Here is a 20216-nt window from a genome sequence, read left to right as displayed (position 1 = left end):
CATTGTGCCGCAGGGCACACTTTATAATCTCAACAAGGTTGAGAGGGCCTTCCTTTGGTACGGTTCAGACAAGATGACCGATGCAAAATGTAAGGTCAATTGGAATGTGGTCTACAAGCCTACGAGTTATGGAGGCCTTGGGGTCCTCAACACCGACAAGTTTGCTCACGCTTTACGGCTAAGGTGGATATGGTAAGAATGGAAGGATCCTACAAATTATGGGTTGGGTTGGGAAACCCTTGCACGAAGGAAGACATGGATTTCTTCTATGCCCCAACCACAATCATCGTCGGGAATGGTGCTAAAACACCTTTTGGGACTCCCCGTGGCTGCTTGGTCGACAACCCATGGATGTTGCCCCGCTTATTTTTTAAGCCTAGAAAAGAAAGAGTTGGAAGCTACGGGAAGCCTTGCGCGGGAACGCTTGATGACCCACATCAAGCATGACACTGTTGTCTCCGCCGCCCACTTCCGGGAGCTTTTCTCGCTTTGGACACTTCTGCATGACTTCCATCTTAACGACCAGGTTGAGGACGACATTGTTTAGAGACATGTTGTAGATGGGATATACTCGACAGCCACCGCATATAAGCGCAATTCCTTGGTCTGCCACAGTCGCCCATTCACTACATGGTCTGGAAAGCTTGGGCTCCCCCAAAGGTAAAATTCCTCACTTGGCTGGCCTCGCAAGATCGGATTTAGACTGCAGACTGATTGGAGCGACGTGGTTGGGAAAATTGTGGGCATTGCCCTCTTTTCAAAAGGGAGCAACAAACGGGCATCCACCTTTTCGTCAAGTGCCGCTTCTCAATGATGCTCTGGCAATCGGTCATTGACGAGTTTCGTCTTGCGCACAATGACACATTGAGGACTCCCTTATGCGTTGGTGGGACAGAAGAACCGACATGCAAAACGCCGATAGACGAGCGATGGCCTCCCTCACCATGCTTGTCTCTGGGACTCTTTGGAATGAGAGAAACGCCCGAGTGTTTCGCCACAAGAGTGAGTCGCCGCCTATTATTCTCCAAAATGTCATGCTCGAGGCCAACCTATGGGTTACAACAGGTACTAACAAACTAGGGTGTATTGTTGTATGAGACTAATTGGCATCACACAACAAACTCTTTTCTCCTCTTATTTAATGGACGAGGCAAATATTTTGCCCTCGTTTCGGAAAAAAAATGTGCAACCGCAACTTGTCGAAACTTGAGCTTGGTGTTCTCTCGGGTTGTTTGTTGTGCACGCTCCAGATGAAGGGCATCAACGCTCGACAAGGTGCGGTGGAGGTGGACCGAGAGAGTCGAGCTGAGCACGTACTCGAGGGTACGACCGCACTACCCGGTGCAACGAATGCAGAGCACACGACCTGGTATGTTTGTCACGAATGGGCCGGTACACGAGTCCAAACTCCAAAGAAATGTATGCATGCATGCACCGGGTACGTGCAGTGTATGGCAGACCCTTGTCCAAATATCTGAAGAACTAGTGTTCTTTCCCCTGTTCCCGTGTGCCAAAAGCCACAAGAGTCGTTAAATTGTCATTCAATGGCTCACCTTGAAAGATACCGGTTTGCCAACAGTGACTGCTCTCATCCCTTGATTTGTGATCTGACGGTTGTTAGCTACTCACAGGTCATTGTTTACTTTTGAACACACCATGTGCTTTGGTTAGCTTTTCTTCTCTTTCCTTGTGTTGTAATGTCTATAAGGCCAACCTCTCCTCATTTTGGACCATGTTGACCTGTATTCGGCTGTAAAACCAAGTCGTGGATTACGTGCTAAACTACATCCCCTTTTCCCAACCAATAGAACCTAGTTTTAGCTCTCATTTCTCACTGAAATTGAATGATCGAGTATTAAATTCATTACTTTGTAGCCCAGGGCTTGACAATTGGTATCGAGAGCCAGTCCATTCTCAGCGACAGAGTGAGTTCTAGGTATCATAGAGGCCGGGAAATCATAAAATCCATTGTGACATGGTCTTCGGTGGCGGCTGCGAGCATCAGGGAGGCGACCCGAGTGCCGTTGTTCGGGTGTAGTTAAGGCCCCAGCCTAGTTGCCGAATAGTAATTCTTCGGTGGTAAAACTCCAGCCACTAAGATTTGACCACGCATCACCGACAGCGGGAGTAGGCGGCAGTGCAGCTCCGGTGTACAAAGGTACTTGGAAACCCTCCCTTCCCAACCATGTGGTTTTAGTCATGCCGCACCTCGACAAATCAGGCAACAAGGCAGACCTCTAGCTAGATTTGCTGGAGCTGGATGTCAAGATCCTACAACAAGAGCATGATGAAGATCAAAAGTAGTTCAAGGAGTTCCAAACAATGCTTAAGAAATGTTTTGCAACTTTGTAGAAGAACTTTCAGAAAATCCAAGATAATTTTAGACGTTTGCTTTTGGATCCAGACCAAGAGGAACAAACTAATGAAATTTCTGCTCAAGGTAGTGTGCAACCAAAACATAACAACAACAAATCACTAGTCATACTTGTAGGAAGACCGAAGCAGCTGGAACCTTCAACTCCACCTTCAGTGGCACGGCAGAAAAGCAAGTTCCTACTGCAGCAAGAACAACGACATTGAGGGATATTTCAAGAAAGGAGCTCCATTTAGATGGCACTTCAAAATTCCCATCCAGGCACACAAATTTTGGCAATTCCAAAGTGGATCATACTCATGCAGGAGGGCGCCATTACCAAATCAAACATAGATACCTCTAGATTAACTTGAGGAATAAGATTGGTAGGAGGGAAATGCTAGAACATATGAACCTCCTACTTTTGTTGACAGCGGAAGGGTTGTCAATTAAGCCAACTAAAGTAAACATATCTAAATTTGAAGGAGATGACCCTAACTCATGGATCCGGAATCTGAAGTTGTATTTTGTTGCTGCTAGAACTCCAATTGAGCACAAAACTAAGTTAGTTGTTTCTTATTTAAGAGGACATGTTGTCTAATGGTGGAGAGAAACTGGGTATGATCCTAGCAATGCCCGTTAGCATAGATTTTGCTCTTGTTTATCTGAAACATTTGCCCTAGATTCTGTTTGTGACATTGTTAGCTCTTTTCATGCAACACAAAACACTTCTACTGTTGTCCTTTATTTAGAATAATTTGAAAGGCTCATGAATGTAATGAAATAGAAGAATCATGCAATACTAAGTGACTCCTATGTCACTAGCTTTCTGGCTGGTCTCAGCCCATAGATAAGAAGATAAGAAGCCATGTGGAGTGGCTTTAACCCAAAGACATGCAAACAACAGTTTGGTATGCCAGAAGGATGCAAAAGTCACTATTCTAGGATCACGGAGTTTGATATTGGAGGAGGTTAGGAACAGGGAGGACGTGAAATGCTATTCCGAACACTAGTGACATAAATGTTTAGTACAAAAGTGAAAAGGCAATCCTTGGGGATAAATGAGGTGTAGCCATTAAACGCCCAATGCTTTTGATTTATTCTTAATTATAAAGGTAACCTCACGTGGCAGTAAGGTTTTGTGGTTTGACAACTAACTCTTGATGCACATCGCGAATCGGTTAAGACATAATTTGAACCATCCCTGACTTTGTATCCTTGCAAGCACATCTTAACGGGTGTCTTGCAGAGCACTAACTAATATCATTATGATCCCGAGCGCAAATAGTGGTTGTAAGAATCAAGTCCTCAGCCCATGGCCATTTTAGTTATATGTGTTTAAACCCTAAGGTTGTTAAGGCCTGACTATAAAAACATGATTTAATTATTTGGCAAAGACTTGGTAGAGCCTCTATCATAGTAGCCATCCTCTCGCTAGTTCGATAAACTTAGGGTCACTCTTGGGGAGAGAGCATGAATACCTTCGTTATCCAAACTGGATCTTAAAGGGCATCATTGCCATGTTCGACATCCCATTCTATGTTGAGAGTAGCGTTTTGGGCTGGAACTAAAAGAGTGTGGTGCCCTCGTGATTGATTTTGGTAATTAATGACAATTCCGATGGACTAATGGTTGCTTTGAGTTATACTTGAAAGTCTATCCATAGGCAATGCTTGAAGACCATATGTTGGTTTCAAGGTTGAAGGAAGAAGATTATTTGTTGACCAAGGTGTTATTCATGGAGTTATACAAAGATAGGTCATGTGACAGTCGAGCCTATTGCAAGCATGTATTGTTGAAGAAGATTGTGTGAACATTCATGTTACCTTCAAGACATCGTCTTAATCAAGAAAGTAGGAAAGATACAAGGTTGATCAAGACAAAGTGCTAAGAGTGGATTCATCTTGATCAACACACAAAGCATAAAATATGTAAGGGGTGGGAAATGTGATCTCATGGTATGATAATCATTGTCCATTATGCTTTGTGAACTAACCCAATATCTACGTGTTCGGTGTTTATATGCAGGGTTAGGTATCTTTCCATGGGCTTGCATCAAAAGGAAGATTTCATATAGCCCAAGAGGGGATGGCTTCAAGGGTGATAATCATCAAGGTGTGGTGCGCAAGTTAAAGAGGAGCATCGTGAAGAGATCATATGCTTGAAGCTTGCCGACCATTTGGTGATAATGGTCTTGTGAAGATGTGCGTAAGACTAACTCTTCCATAGTGGAGTATGGGGGAGCAAATTGTGAGTCTTCACCAAGCATGAGCTATTAAGAAAGGTGTTCGAACTTGAAGTTGGCATGATCGCCATCATCTAGCTCAAGTGGATTATGTGCAAGGCAAAGGTTTGACCTTGATAGGTTTTATATTTTACCGGTCTCATAGGATTGATTGACGTACTATCAAGAGGGGCTCTCAAGTGAGTAGCTTGATCGTATCGTTCATAGAGATCTCAAACCTTTGTATCTTTGGCATCACCTTTCTTGGTTCTTGTTGGTCTTTTCTCTAGGTGAGTTTTGGGGCTTGTGGTTATGTTCATGACAAGATCAAGTTCATCAAAAACGGATTTCATATGCATCTTCTATTTATGTTTTTAATGTTGGAGTTTTTCCTGGTTCTTCTCTTATGTAGGTTTCAAACTTCTACATTGTTGGCATTTTACTCTTGCTTATTCTGAAGATTCCTAGTAGTGTTTTGACAGCTCTTATTGTTAGCTTTCTATTAGGCTTGAGTTTGTAAAAATTGAAGTTTGTTTGAACAAGTTATTGTTGTTCTGGTTGTGTTGCTATCTAATTAGAGGTAGTATCAGTCCCTTAAGAGGTTGTACCACTTGTGCATAATTAGAGGCAGTGTCGCTTCTGAAAGCACAAGTGCTCCCTAGGTGGTTTTGATAATTGATGACAACATATCTCTTGTTGGACTAACACTTCTATCTAGCATGGTTCAGATAAGTTCAACAATAGTGGCATGGACTAAAGGTTGTGGGAACTCCTTCAAGATGCTAAGGACAAGAGATTGGCTAAAGCTTCAAGCTCAAGACCCTTCACTTTTACATTTTAGTGATCCAAGATCACATTGAGTCCATAGGAAAAGCCAATACTATCAAGGAGGGATGAGGTGTTGCTTAATGAGCCTCTTGCTTCATGTGCTTAATGATATGCTCCAAAATCCTCAACTACTTTCCCATATCCACATATGAACTAAACCCTAAGCCAAACTCGGTCCTACCGATTCTTCCTATCCGGCGCCACCGAGTTTCACTTGTCATTAGCCACTGCCAAACCCTAGCAATTCGGTTCTACCGATAAGGATCTCGGTCCCACCGAGATGGGGTTGCAAACTCTCTGTTTCCCTTTCGTAACTTTTTGGTCCCACCGAAAGAGCGAATCGGTCCCACCGAGATTGCAATGTAAACTCAGTGTTTCCCCTTTGTAACTTTTCGGTCTCACCGAGTTCCACTCGGTCTCACCGAAAGAGCAAATCGGTCCCACCGAGTTTGCCTGACCAACTCTCTGGTTAGCTAATTACCAAATTCGGTCTCACCGAGTTTGTGTAATCGGTCTCACCGAGATCACGTTATGCCCAAACCCTAACCGAATCGGTCCTACCGAGTTGCATGTCAGTCCCACCGAAATTCCTAACGGTCACTAGGTTTACTATTTCGGTCAGACCGAGTTTATTGATTCGGTCCCACCGAGATTGGAAAACTGTGTAACGGTTGGATTTTGTGTGGAGGCTATATATACCCCTCCACCTCTTTCTCATTCAGTGAGAGAGCCATCAGAACACACACATCATTCCAACTCATATGTTCTGAGAGAGAACCACCTACTCATGTGTTGAGACCAAGACATTCCATTCCTACCATATGAATCTTGATCTCTAGCCTTCCCAAGTTGCTTTCTACTCAAATCTTCTTTCCACCAAATCCAAATCCTATGAGAGAGAGTTGAGTGTTGGGGAGACTATCATTTGAAGCACAAGAGTAAGGAGTTCATTACCTACACACCATTTGTTACTTCTTGGAGAGTGGTGTCTCCTAGATTGGCTAGGTGTCACTTGGGAGCCTCCGACAAGATTGTGGAATTGAACCAAGGAGTTTGTAAGGGCAAGGAGATCGCCTACTTCGTGAAGATCTACCGCTAGTGAGGCAAGTCCTTCGTGGGCGATGGCCATGGTGGGATAGACAAGGTTGCTTCTTCGTGGAACCTTTGTGGGTGGTTGCTTCTTCGTGGACCCTTCGTGGGTGGAGCCCTTCGTGGACTCGCGCAACCGTTGCCCTTGGGTGGAGCCCTGTGTGGACTCGCGCAACCGTTACCCTTCGTGGGTTGAAGTCTCCATCAACGTGGATGTAGGATAGCACCACCTATCCGAACCACGGGAAAAACATCCGTGTCTCCAATTGCGTTTGATCTTTCCAAACCCTTCCCTTTACATTCTTGCAAGTTGCATGCTTTACATTCCGCTTCTCATATACTCTTTGCATGCTTGATTGATATGTATTGTGTGTATTGAAATTGTGCCTAAACTCCACTTAAACCGAAAAAGATTAAAAATTGCAACTTTAGCACTAAGTGTCTAATCCCCCCCCTCTATACACATCTACTTCTAGATCCTTCAAGTGGTATCAGAGCTTTGGTCTCCATTGCCTTGGTTTAATCACCTTTGGAGGAAGATGGATGTGTCTACTCTAGGGAGTCTTAGACATAGAGTGCCTATTCTTGATGGAAAGTATTTTCATGAGTGGAAAAATGAGATGCTTGTAATCTTCAATCAATATCATTTGAACAAGTATATTACTAGCCCTTGTGCACCCCATATTGATCCCTTGCATCCTACCCTAGATGAAGATATTGACATGATTCGCAATCTTAGAACTATTGAGCTCATCATTAGAGGTTTGCCCAAAGATTTGATTGCTAGTTTGCCTACTCAAAATTGCGCCTATACTATATGGAAATTTCTTGAGGAACGGTTTCCCAATCACTCCTTGAAAACTTTGGATGAAATTCTCCATAAATCTATTGACTTAAGTAAGATGAACTCTAGTGATCCTAGTTTTGGTAAATGTCTTCTTGAACTTGCCAATCTTAAGCATGCCAAAGGAGATGTTGGAATCATTAATGATATCATACTCAAAGCTATAAGAATTCATAAAAGTAACCACTTTGATCATTTATCTAATTAATTACCCTCTCTAGGAAATGATGAGTCACAAGATCATGATGAACATGAATATTATGATGATGATGATAGTGACTCCGATCTTGATAATGCAATGAGACATTTTGGTCTTATGGCAAATCTTCGGGGATATGAATCAGGAGGAAAGGAATGGGTTCTTGATAGTGGATGCACTGATCATATGACCGGAGATGAAGAGATGTTCCGTGAGCTTGCTGAAAACAACGGCCCTCGAAAATATGTCACCTTTGGTGATAATTCAAAGGGTAAAGTGGTTGGCCTTGGTAAGGTGGCCATCTCACATGATAGTTCCATTCAAAATGTCATGCTCGTTGAATCTCTTGGCTATAACTTACTTTCAGTATCTAGACTTGCTGATTTCGGTTTGAACGTCCTATTTACTGAGGTAGATTGCCAAGTATTTCGTCGAGACAATCATAAAATGGTCTTTACGGGTATGCGTAGAGGTGATCTTTACATTGTCGATTTCTCTAAAAAGGCACAACCTAAAACTTGCTTTGTTGCTAAATCCTCAAAAGGCTGGTTGTGGCATAGACGACTAGGTCACGTTGGCATGAGAAACCTTGACAAGCTTATTAAAGGAAATCATATCCTTGGAGTTAACGATGTCATATTTGATAAGGATAGACTTTGCAGTGCTTGTCAAGCAGGTAAACAGGTTGGAGGAAGACATCCCGTGAAGAACATCATGACCACAAGGAGGCCACTCGAGCTGCTTCACATGGATCTTTTTGGTCCCAATGCCTACAAGAGTCTCGGTGGAAATTCTTTTGGTCTAGTTATAGTTGATGATTTTTCAAGATTTACGTGGGTGTTCTTTCTTAATGACAAGTCGCAGGTCCAGAAGATCTTCAGAAACTTCGCTAGGAAAGCCCAAAATCAGTTTGATGTGAAGATCAAGAAGGTTCGGAGTGACAACGGAACGGAGTTCAAGAACGCAAATGTGGACACCTTTCTTGACGAAGAAGGGATTTCACACGAGTTCTCGGCTACATACACACCTCAACAAAATGGAGTTGTTGAGAGGAAGAACCGGACGCTCATCGAAATGGCAAGAACAATGCTTGATGAATACAAGACGCCAAAGCACTTTTGGGCAGAAGCGGTTGAGACAGCTTGTCACGCAACAAATCGCTTATATCTTCACAAGCTACTCGGCAAGACGGCATACGAGCTCATCACCGGTAACAAGCCTCAAGTTGGATACTTTCGAGTATTCGGCTCAAAGTGCTACATTCTTGATAAGCATCGTCGCTCAAAGTTTGCTCCTAAATCTCATGAAGGTTTTCTACTTGGTTATGGATCAAACTCTCACACTTACCGCGTCTACAACAATTTCACCCGAAAGGTTGAAGAGATGGTAGATGTGAAGTTTGATGAATCTAATGGCTCGCAAGTAGAGCAATTGCCAATTGATGTAGGAGACAAAGACCCCTCAGAAGCAATTCAAGACTTGTCTATTGGCAAAATTCGTCCAACAGAGGTGAAGGAGAGTACTTCATCCGTCCAAGTGGAAGCTTCTACTTCACGACAAGGTGAACCAAGAATCGACACAGAAGCATCCACAAGTGGGCCACACCAAGATGAAGAAAACGAGGAAGTACGTCAAGATGAACATCAACAACCTCCTTCTCCACCACGACAAGAGAACGACGACGTCAACAATGAAGAAGGCCAAGAAGAAGAACAAGATGAAGAAGATGCTCAACAAAGACCCAAGCAAAAGCTCTCACGAGTTCGAGCAAGAATTGCCAAAGATCATCCCGTCGAGCAAATCCTCAATGATATACAAACCGGGAGAATCACTCGCTCAAAAACTCGTTTAGCTAACTTTTGTGAAAACTATTCATTCATCTCGAGCATTGAACCAATGAAGGTTGAAGAAGCATTGGAAGATCCGGATTGGATAAACGCTATGCATGAAGAGCTACATAATTTTGAGAGAAACCAAGTTTGGACATTGGTTGAGAAGCCCGACAACAACCACAACATCATTGGTACCAAATGGGTGTTTCGCAATAAGCAAGATGAAGATGGACAAGTGGCTCGCAACAAAGCACGTCTCGTCGCCCAAGGATACACACAAGTCGAAGGTATGGACTATGGTGAGACATATGCTCCCGTTGCTAGACTTGAGTCCATTCGCATCTTACTTGCCTATGCTAATCACCATAATATCACCTTGTACCAAATGGACATTAAAAGTGCTTTTCTAAATGGAGAAATAGAGGAGGAAGTTTATGTCAAACAACCTCCCGGCTTTGTCAATCCTAAGAAACCAAATCATGTTTACAAACTTCACAAAGCTCTTTATGGTCTTAAACAAGCTCCTAGAGCATGGTATAAATGCTTGACCAAGTTCCTTACTACAAGTGGTTTTGAAATTGGTAAAATTGATTGTACTCTTTTTACTAAGAGGGTTAATGGAGAACTATTTGTATGCCAAATTTATGTTGATGACATCATATTTGGTTCAACTAACCCTCTTTTTAGTGAAAAGTTTGGAAAGCTAATGTCAGAGAAGTTTGAGATGTCTATGATGAGTGAACTCAAATTCTTTCTCGGGTTGCAAATAAAGCAAACTAAGGAAGGTACATTTGTCTCTCAAACAAAGTACACCAAGGACTTATTCAAGAAGTTCAATATGCAAGAATGCAAAGGTATGTCTACACCCATGCCTACTAGTGGACATAATGATTTGACCAAAGATGGTGAACCCGTTGATCAAAAGGTTTATTGCTCTATGATTGGTTCATTGTTATACCTATGTGCTTCACGTCCCGACATTATGCTAAGTGTGTGCATGTGTGCTCGATATCAAGCTGCTCCTAAAGATTGTCATCTTAAGGCTGTGAAAAGGATAGTGAGATATTTAATCCATACACCAAATTTTGGCATTTGGTATCCTAAGAGGTCTTCTTTTGATCTTGTTGGCTATTCCGACTCGGATTATGCCGGAGACAAGGTTGATAGAAAGTCCACTTCGGGTACTTGTCAATTTCTTGGTAGATCTCTTGTGTCTTGGTCTTCCAAGAAACAAAACTCGGTATCCTTATCCACCGCCGAAGCGGAATACATTGCCGCTGGTTCATGTTGCGCTCAATTACTTTGGATGACCCAAACTCTTAAAGATTATGGGATTTATGTGAAACATGTTCCATTGCTTTGTGACAATGAAAGTGCTATCAAAATTGGTCATAATCCTGTACAACATTCTCGAACCAAGCATATTGAAGTTCGTCATCATTTCATTCAAGATCATGTTGCTAAGGGTGACATCAATCTTAAGCATGTTCGCACCGATAAGCAATTAGCGGATATATTCACTAAACCACTTGACGAGAAAGTGTTTTGCAGGTTGAGAGGAGAATTGAACATCATTGATGCTTCAAACTTGGAGTAGAAACTCCATTGGATACATGCAAGACATGGGCTTATAACTAATCCATGATGTATCTCTTATGATAACTATCTTATGTCTTGGATATATTTGCACCTTGCATGTTGTCTAACCCATGTAGGTGCTTGGTTGAATCTAATTCCATGAGATTGCGACTCACTCACATCTTGAGCAATCTCTACAAGACCAAGACTCTACACAATAGTGGTTGAAGACAAGGAAGTACCAAACCATTCAAACATATCCTTTGACAAAATTCTATGTTAAGCTTCATGATTGTCACTTTCGGATACACAAGTGCTCTTCCTTGCAAGAACTAACCCGTGTAGGTAGATGGACTCAAACTCCAAGTGGTGCTCCCAACTCTTGATGAACTACATCAACCCTGAGCACCCACACAAGTTCAACTACATGAGCAAGAACCACATCACCACCCAAGGTATGTCATTCCATCTTAGAGAAGCTTTACTCCAAGACATGAGTCAAAGCAACTCAACAAGATGTGAATACATCAAGATGCTTAAACGAAAAATGCTAACCCCATTTTGAGCTTAAACGATGAGTATGACCTATGATCAAGTGTTCTCACTTGACTCCTAAGTCAATATACTCTAACATAGGTGACTATGTCACCGCCCAATTCTAGATGAAGTTCTCTTGTGTCCTTTTCTGAGTTATTGCATTTGTTCCTTGCATATTTGTTTCCTTCTCTCTCAAACAAAAAAAAACAAAAAAAAACTTCATCTAGAAACTTTCACTTTTTCCTGTTTGTTTTTGTTCTGCATATTTCTGCATCAAATTTCTTGCAAATCCTTCAGCTAATTCATTGCAAATCTTTGTGAGATCTTACTTGACTAGTGAGCTGAGGTGACAAGTGTTTTTCTCTGTGTAAACTCGGTTTCACCAACTTGCAAATTTCGGTCCAACCGAATCTTTTCGGTACCACCGAAATGTGCCACTCGGTGCCACCGACTTTGTAATCAGAAAACCATTTTGCCACTTGTTCTACATTTCTTCTGATCCAGCTCCACTAAATGAATCTTCTCCTCCACAAGCATCACAATTTTATCCTCTGCTTTGTGCTGAATCTCAAGGACCAAACCTATTCGACGGATTCCAGGAAAAACCTTCTTGGAAATTGATGTCAAAGGGGGAGAGAGAGATCACATCAAAGCTTGTAGGAAAGAGAGATCACACCAAGAGAGAAAAAGTATTAAGGGGGAGAGAAAGTCTCAAGGATCCCAGATGTTGTTAAGGGGGAGAGAGAGAGATCTCCAGGGAGAGAAAAATACTCAAGGATCCCAGATGCTTGATGTTCAAGAGGAGAGATGCCACATGTCTTTTTGGGGGAAAGACATGTTCATATGAACTCATTTGAATTAAGTTCTATTCAGCTCTGTTTTTCTGTTTCCTATCTTCTCCCAATATCCCATGTAAGATTCAGGGGGAGCAAGACACCTAAGGGAAAAGAAATCAGCCAAATTCATTGCATATCTTTATTCTTGGGGACATGTTGAATCCAATGTTATCACTCTCTACATGTCATCCCAGTCTTGGCATTCTTGTGGTTTCTTTTGTTTGCTCTGGCTAGTGGACGTACCTGTGTTATCTAACCTTGTTTGCAGGTTCATTCCATCCTAAGCCAACTCGAGACCACAAGGTAAGTATATGCATCAAAATCATGAGTATGAGGAGTTCTTGCTTATGTACATACTGTTTGCAAGAAGGACTCATGAGCATGAAGGTATTTTCCTTAATAATCTTTTGCTCTGATGCATATGGCCAAGATACATGTAACACATTGCCTACTCTGTCATGATTATGCTCTCACATGCCTCTATATTTCATATTTACATGAGTGCATACATGTAGGGGGAGCCTATGCTTGCTACATGTTCTTCCAAAGCTTTACTTGCTGTTCTGTATATCTTTATCTAAAGCTTTGATGTATGTTGCCATCAATTACCAAAAAGGGGGAGATTGAAAGCACAAGTGCTCCCTAGGTGGTTTTGATAATTGATGACAACATATCTCTTGTTGGACTAACACTTCTATCTAGCATGGTTCAGATAAGTTCAACAATGGAGTGGCATGGACTAAAGGTTGTGGGAACTCCTTCAAGATGCTAAGGACAAGAGATTGGCTAAAGCTTCAAGCTCAAGACCCTTCACTTTTACATTTTAGTGATCCAAGATCACATTGAGTCCATAGGAAAAGCCAATACTATCAAGGAGGGATGAGGTGTTGCTTAATGAGCCTCTTGCTTCATGTGCTTAATGATATGCTCCAAAATCCTCAACTACTTTCCCATATCCACATATGACCTAAACCCTAAGCCAAACTCGGTCCTACCGATTCTTCCTATCCGGCGCCACCGAGTTTCACTTGTCATTAGCCACTGCCAAACCCTAGCAATTCAGTTCTACCGATAAGGATCTCAGTCCCACCGAGATGGGGTTGCAAACTCTCTGTTTCCCTTTCGTAACTTTTCGGTCCCACCGAAAGAGCAAATCGGTCCCACCGAGATTGCAATGTAAACTCAGTGTTTCCCCTTTGTAACTTTTCGGTCTCACCGAGTTCCACTCGGTCTCACCGAAAGAGCAAATCGGTCCCACCGAGTTTGCCTGACCAACTCTCTGGTTAGCTAATTACCAAATTCGGTCTCACCGAGTTTGTGTAATCGGTCTCACCGAGATTACGTTATGCCCAAACCCTAACCGAATCGGTCCTACCGAGTTGCATGTCAGTCCCACCAAAATTCCTAACGGTCACTAGGTTTACTATTTTGGTCAGACCGAGTTTATTGATTCGGTCCCACCGAGATTGGAAAACTGTGTAATGGTTGGATTTTGTGTGGAGGCTATATATACCCCTCCACCTCTTTCTCATTCAGTGAGAGAGCCATCAGAACACACACATCATTCCAACTCATATGTTCTGAGAGAGAACCACCTACTCATGTGTTGAGACCAAGACATTCCATTCCTACCATATGAATCTTGATCTCTAGCCTTCCCAAGTTGCTTTCTACTCAAATCTTCTTTCCACCAAATCCAAATTCTATGAGAGAGAGTTGAGTGTTGGGGAGACTATCATTTGAAGCACAAGAGCAAGGAGTTCATTACCTACACACCATTTGTTACTTCTTGGAGAGTGGTGTCTCCTAGATTGGCTAGGTGTCAGTTGGGAGCCTCCGACAAGATTGTGGAATTGAACCAAGGAGTTTGTAAGGGCAAGGAGATCGCCTACTTCGTGAAGATCTACCGCTAGTGAGGCAAGTCCTTCGTGGGCGATGGCCATGGTGGGATAGACAAGGTTGCTTCTTCGTGGACCCTTTGTGGGTGGTTGCTTCTTCGTGGACCCTTCGTGGGTGGAGCCCTTCGTGGACTCGCGCAACCGTTGCCCTTGGGTGGAGCCCTGTGTGGACTCACGCAACCGTTACCCTTCGTGGGTTGAAGTCTCCATCAACGTGGATGTAGGATAGCACCACCTATCCGAACCACGGGAAAAACATCCGTGTCTCCAATTGCGTTTGATCTTTCCAAACCCTTCCCTTTACATTCTTGCAAGTTGCATGCTTTACATTCCGCTGCTCATATACTCTTTGCATGCTTGCTTGATATGTATTGTGTGTATTGAAATTGTGCCTAAACTCCACTTAAACCGAAAAAGATTAAAAATTGCAACTTTAGCACTAAGTGTCTAATCCCCCCCCTCTAGACACATCTACTTCTAGATCCTACAGCTTCCTAAGAGGTAATACCACTTGTGTTGTACTTCCACTGTTGTGCCACATGTATTACCGTGGTTTTTTTTGTTACCAACCAATAATTAGAGGTAGTACCACTCCCTTAGGAGGTAGTACCGCTTGTGCATAGTTAGAGGTAGTACCACTCCATTAAGTGGTAGTACCACTTGAGCATTTCTGAACATAATGGTTTGATTCTCCTTCCCACTATTTAATGGGGGTCTTCTTTCCCATTTCCCCCAACGTTCTTGTGCAAGTTCTCCCCCACCATTGTTGACCTCTTGGAGCTTGCTTTCTCTCTACTAGTCCCATGATTCTTGCATCTTTTTGAGGGAAAAGAGAGAGGAGATCTAGATCTACATTTCCAACAATCCATCTCTCCTCTAAGTGATGGGAACCTTGTCTATCTAGAACTTGGAGTTTTTTGTGTACTCCTTGTTTTTCCTCTCATATTCCTCTCTAGCTTTCATTGCTTTGGTGGGATTTGAGAATGAGGCACTTGAGCACTTCGTGTGTTCTTGCCATTGCACTAGTTGTATCGGTTTGAGTTCTCCATGGTGATACGTGCGAGTGAAAGTTGAGAAGCTTATTACTCTTGGGTCTTTGGCACCCTAGAGCTTGTGCCTCTTGGGTGCTTGGGTGCCTTAGACGGTTGGTGGTGTCCTGGAGCTCAATAATTTTGGTGTAAAGCTATGGGCAAGCTTCGGGGTCTCCCATTAAGTTGTGGACATTGCCCCAAGCAATTTGTATGGGTTCGGTGATCGCCCCCAAGTATCGCCAATTGTACGGGTTTGGTGACCGCACTCAAGGTTCCCTTAGTGGAATCATGACACTAAACCTGAGAATGGTTACTAAAAAATTGGGTGAAACGGTTCGGTTCTTACTTTGGGTTTGATTGGTTCAGGTTTTATTGGGTTGAATCTTTTTTAGTTTGGTTTTGGTTTGGGTATGTGAAGAAACCAATTTGGGTATAGTTGGTTATGGGCTTAAACAATTTGGTTATTAACGGCTGTAAACTATGGGTCCAAACTGGTTTCTTATGTGCAATAAGCAAGGACGCATAGACAACGAGTATCTTTGATCCGCGTACATGCTGTGATGCACTATGTAATTCTGTATTATGGGGAAACACCACATGCAAATCAAATGTGTTTGCTTGTGCTTTAGCTAAGCAACTAGTTTTAATACACTGGTTAGTGAGCTTTTCAGTCGTGGGCATTGTCTTTTTGACTCTTGCTGTGTGTTGACCGTATCTCGACGATAACTTTGTTCCCAAACTGTTGTAGATGCACTTATGCCTTTTCTATGTCATTTGCTTCTTAACATGTCAATTTGTGCAATCATATATACATTGAAGCAAACCCATAGTTATTATTGGGTTTAAACCCATGTTTTTGTATTGGGTTTAAATTGGTTTGGGTGGAAAAAATAGAGGGTTTAGTTTTGGTTGGGCTGAAAATGGCATTAAACGGGTATGGTTCAAGTATGGTTTTGAGAGATACATGTACGGGTATGGTTCAAGTATGGTTTAAGTATGAAACCATTCTCAGATTTACATGACACACTGCATTGTGCGAGGGCGTGAGGAGAATATAGTGGCCTAGTGGCATTTTGGGGAGCATTCTGCGTCAACACCGCTCTAACACAGATTAGCACCCGCAAGGGTGTGAACTTCCGGATACATCATCGTCTCCATGTGCCTCAGTTATCTCTTACCCGAGATCTTTACGTGTGCACTTAGTTTGTGATAGCCTTAGTGCTTCATGTTATATATTTTGTTATCACTTAGTTGTTTATCATGCTTAGCAGAAGTTGTTAGTGCACATAGTTGAGCCTTGTATATTTAGGTTTTGTCCTTGACAAAATAAATGCTAGTTTTATCCTGCATTTGTCCAGGCCTTAACGTTGTTTTTAAACCACCTATTCACCCCCCTCTAGGCGACATCCACGTCATTTTAGAAACCTTTGCCCTATGTTCAGGATCTCCCTCATTGCCCAAGCTCATCTGAAGATTTTTGATACACTGACTTTTACTCCCGCCTGATTCTATGCCATCTCCGTCCTTCACTTCCTACTTTTTCAAGGGGCTCTGAGCTGTATCATCGATATCTTCTTCCTCCCCCAAACCTGCGTCTTCTGAGCTCTTCCTTGGGATCCTACCAGGATCACGTCCTCTACCTGAGAAACGACCCCGTGAGAAGTTCATGCCATCACAAGCACCTCCCTCGGAGATTATGGGTCTCCCTCCTCTTTTCCAACAGCCATTTGCCCATTCTACGTTGTCGGGCGGGTGAACGTCGTCCCCACACTCCTCCATATCTGTTGGGGAACGTAGTAATTTCAAAAAATTTCTTACGCACATGCAAGATCATGGTGATGCATAGCAACGAGAGGGGAGAGTGTTGTCTACGTACCCTCGTAGACCGGAAGCGGAAGCGTTAGCACAACGCGGTTGATGTAGTCGTACGTCTTCACGGCCCGACCAATCAAGCACCGAATGTTGGGGATCGTAGCAGAAATTTAAAATTTTCTACGCATCACCAAGATCAATCTATGGAGTAATCTAGCAACGAGGGGAAGGAGAGTGCATCTACATACCCTTGTAGATCGCTAAGCGGAAGCGTTGCAAGAACGCAGATGAAGGAGTCGTACTCGTAGCGATTCAGATCGCGGTTGATTCCGATCTAAGCGCCGAACCACGACACCTCTGCGTTCAACACACGTGCAGCCCGGTGACGTCTCATGTGCCTTGATCCAGCAAAGGGAGAAGGAGAGGTTGGGGAAGACTCCATCCAGCAGCAACACGACGGCGTGGTGGTGAAGGAGGAGCGTGCCAATCCTGCAGGGCTTCGCCAAGCACCGTGGGAGAGGAGGAGGACTTGGGAGAGGGGGAGGGCTGCGCCAAGACTAGGGTGCGGCTGCCCTCCAACCCCCCACATATATATAGGGGCAAGGGAGATGGGGCCGGCCCCTTCAGATCCAATCTGAGAAGGGGGCGGCGGCCAGGGGGTTGCCTTGCCCCCCAAGGCAAGGGGGGCGCCCCCCTTTAGGGTTCCCCCAAAACCCTAGGCGCATGGGCCCTAGGGGGGAGGCGCCCAGCCCACTAAGGGGCTGGTCCCTCTCCACACACAGCCCATAGGGCCCTCTGGGGCAGGTGGACCCTCCCGGTGGACCCCCAGAACCCCTTCGGTGGTCCCGGTACAATACCGGTAACCCCCCGAATTATTCCGGTGACCGTATGATGACTTCCCATATATAAATCTTTACCTCCAGACCATTCCGGAACTCCTCGTGACGTTCGGGATCTCATCCGGGACTCCGAACAACTTTCGGTAACCACGTACATCTATTCCCTATAACCCTAGCGTCATCGAACCTTAAGTGTGTAGACCCTACGGGCTCGGGAGTCATGCAGACATGGCCGAGACAACTCTCCGGTCAATAACCAACAGCGGGATCTGGATACCCATGTTGGCTCCCACATGCTCCACGATGATCTCATTGGATGAACCACGACGTCAAGGATTCAATCAATCCCGTATACAATTCCCTTTGTCCATCGGTACGATACTTGCCCGAGATTCGATCGTCGGTATCCCGATACCTTGTTCAATCTCGTTACCGGAAAGTCTCTTTACTCGTTCCATAACACATCATCCCGTGATCAACTGCTTGGTCACATTGTGCACATTATGATGATGTCCTACCGAGTGGGCCCAGAGATACCTCTCCGTTTACACGGAGTGACAAATCCCAGTCTCGATTCGTGCCAACCCAACAGACACTTTCGGAGATACCTGTAGTGAACCTTTATAGCCACCCAGTTACGTTGTGACGTTTGGTACACCCAAAGCACTCCTACGGTATCCGGGAGTTGCACAATCTCATGGTCTAAGGAAATGATACTTGACATTAGAAAAGCTTTAGCATACGAACTACACGATCTTTGTGCTAGGCTTAGGATTGGGTCTTGTCCATCACATCATTCTCCTAATGATGTGATCCCGTTATCAACGACATCCAATGTCCATGGTCAAGAAACGGTAACCATCTATTGATCAACGAGCTAGTCAACTAGAGGCTTACTAGGGACATGGTGTTGTCTATTTATTCACACATGTATCTGAGTTTCCTATCAATACAATTCTAGCATGGATAATAAACGATTATCATGAACAAGGAAATATAATAATAACCAATTTATTATTGCCTCTAGGGCATATTTCCAACAGTCTCCCACTTGCACTAGAGTCAATAATCTAGTTCACATCGCCATGTGATTAACACTCACAGGTCACATCGCCATGTGACCAACATCCAAAGAGTTTACGAGACTCAATAATCTAGTTCACATCACTATGTGATTAACACTCAATGAGTTCTGGGTTTGATCATGTTATGCTTGTGAGAGAGGTTGTAGTCAACGGGTCTTGCCATATTCAGATCCCTATGTATTTCGCAAAACTTTATGTCATATCATAGATGCTACTACCACATTCCACTTGGAGCTATTCCAAATTGTTGCTCCATTATACGTATCCGGTATCTCTACTCAGAGCTATCCGGATAGGTGTTAAGCTTGCATCGACATAACTCTTTACGTCGAACTCTTTATCACCTCCATAACCGTGAAACATTTCCTTATTCCTCTAAGGATAATTTTGACCGCTATCTGGTGATCCAGTCCTAGATCACCTTTGTACCCTCTTGCCAGACATGTGGCAAGGCACACATCAGGTGCGGTACTCAGCATGGCATACCGTATAGGGCCTATGACAAGAGCATAGGGGACGACCTTCGTCCTTCCTCTTTCTTCTGCCGTGGTCAATCTTTGAGTCTTACTCAACTTCACACCTTACAACTCAGGTAAGAACCCCTTCTTTGACTGATCTATTTTGAACTCCTTCAAAAACATGTCAAGGTGTGCGTTCTTTGAAAGTATCATCAGGCGTCTTGATCTATCTCTATAGATCTTGATGCCCAATATGTAAGCAGCTTTATCCAGGTCTTCCTTTGAAAAACACTCTTCAAACAACCGTTTATGCTTTCCAGAAATTCTACATTATTTCGGATCTACAATATGTCATCCACATATACTTATCAGAAATGTTGTAGTGCTCCCACTCACTTTCTTGTAAATACAAGTTTCTAGCAAACATTGTATACAACCTAAAAGCTTTGATCACTCCATCAAAATATATATTCTGATTCCGAGATGCTTGCTCTAGTCCATAGAAGGATTGCTGGAGCCAGCATACCTTTTAGCATCCTTAGGATCGACAAAACATTTTATTGTATCACATACAATTTTTCTTACAAAAACTTGGTAAGAAAACTTGTTTTGACATCCATCTATAAGATTTCATAATCGAAAAAATACAGCTAGTGCTAACATGATTCCGACAGACTTAAGCATCACTACGGGTGAGAAATTCTCATCATAGTCAACTCCTTGAACTTGTGAAAAGACTCTTTCCCACAAGTCGAGCTTCATAGACGGTAACA

The sequence above is a fragment of the Triticum urartu genome, chromosome 2A (genome assembly GCF_056163025.1).
Source record: "Triticum urartu cultivar PI428250 chromosome 2A, HENAU_Tu73, whole genome shotgun sequence".
NCBI lineage: Eukaryota > Viridiplantae > Streptophyta > Magnoliopsida > Poales > Poaceae > Triticum > Triticum urartu.
The sequence above is the reverse complement of the archived record's forward strand: the minus strand, read 5'-3'. Positions refer to the sequence as shown.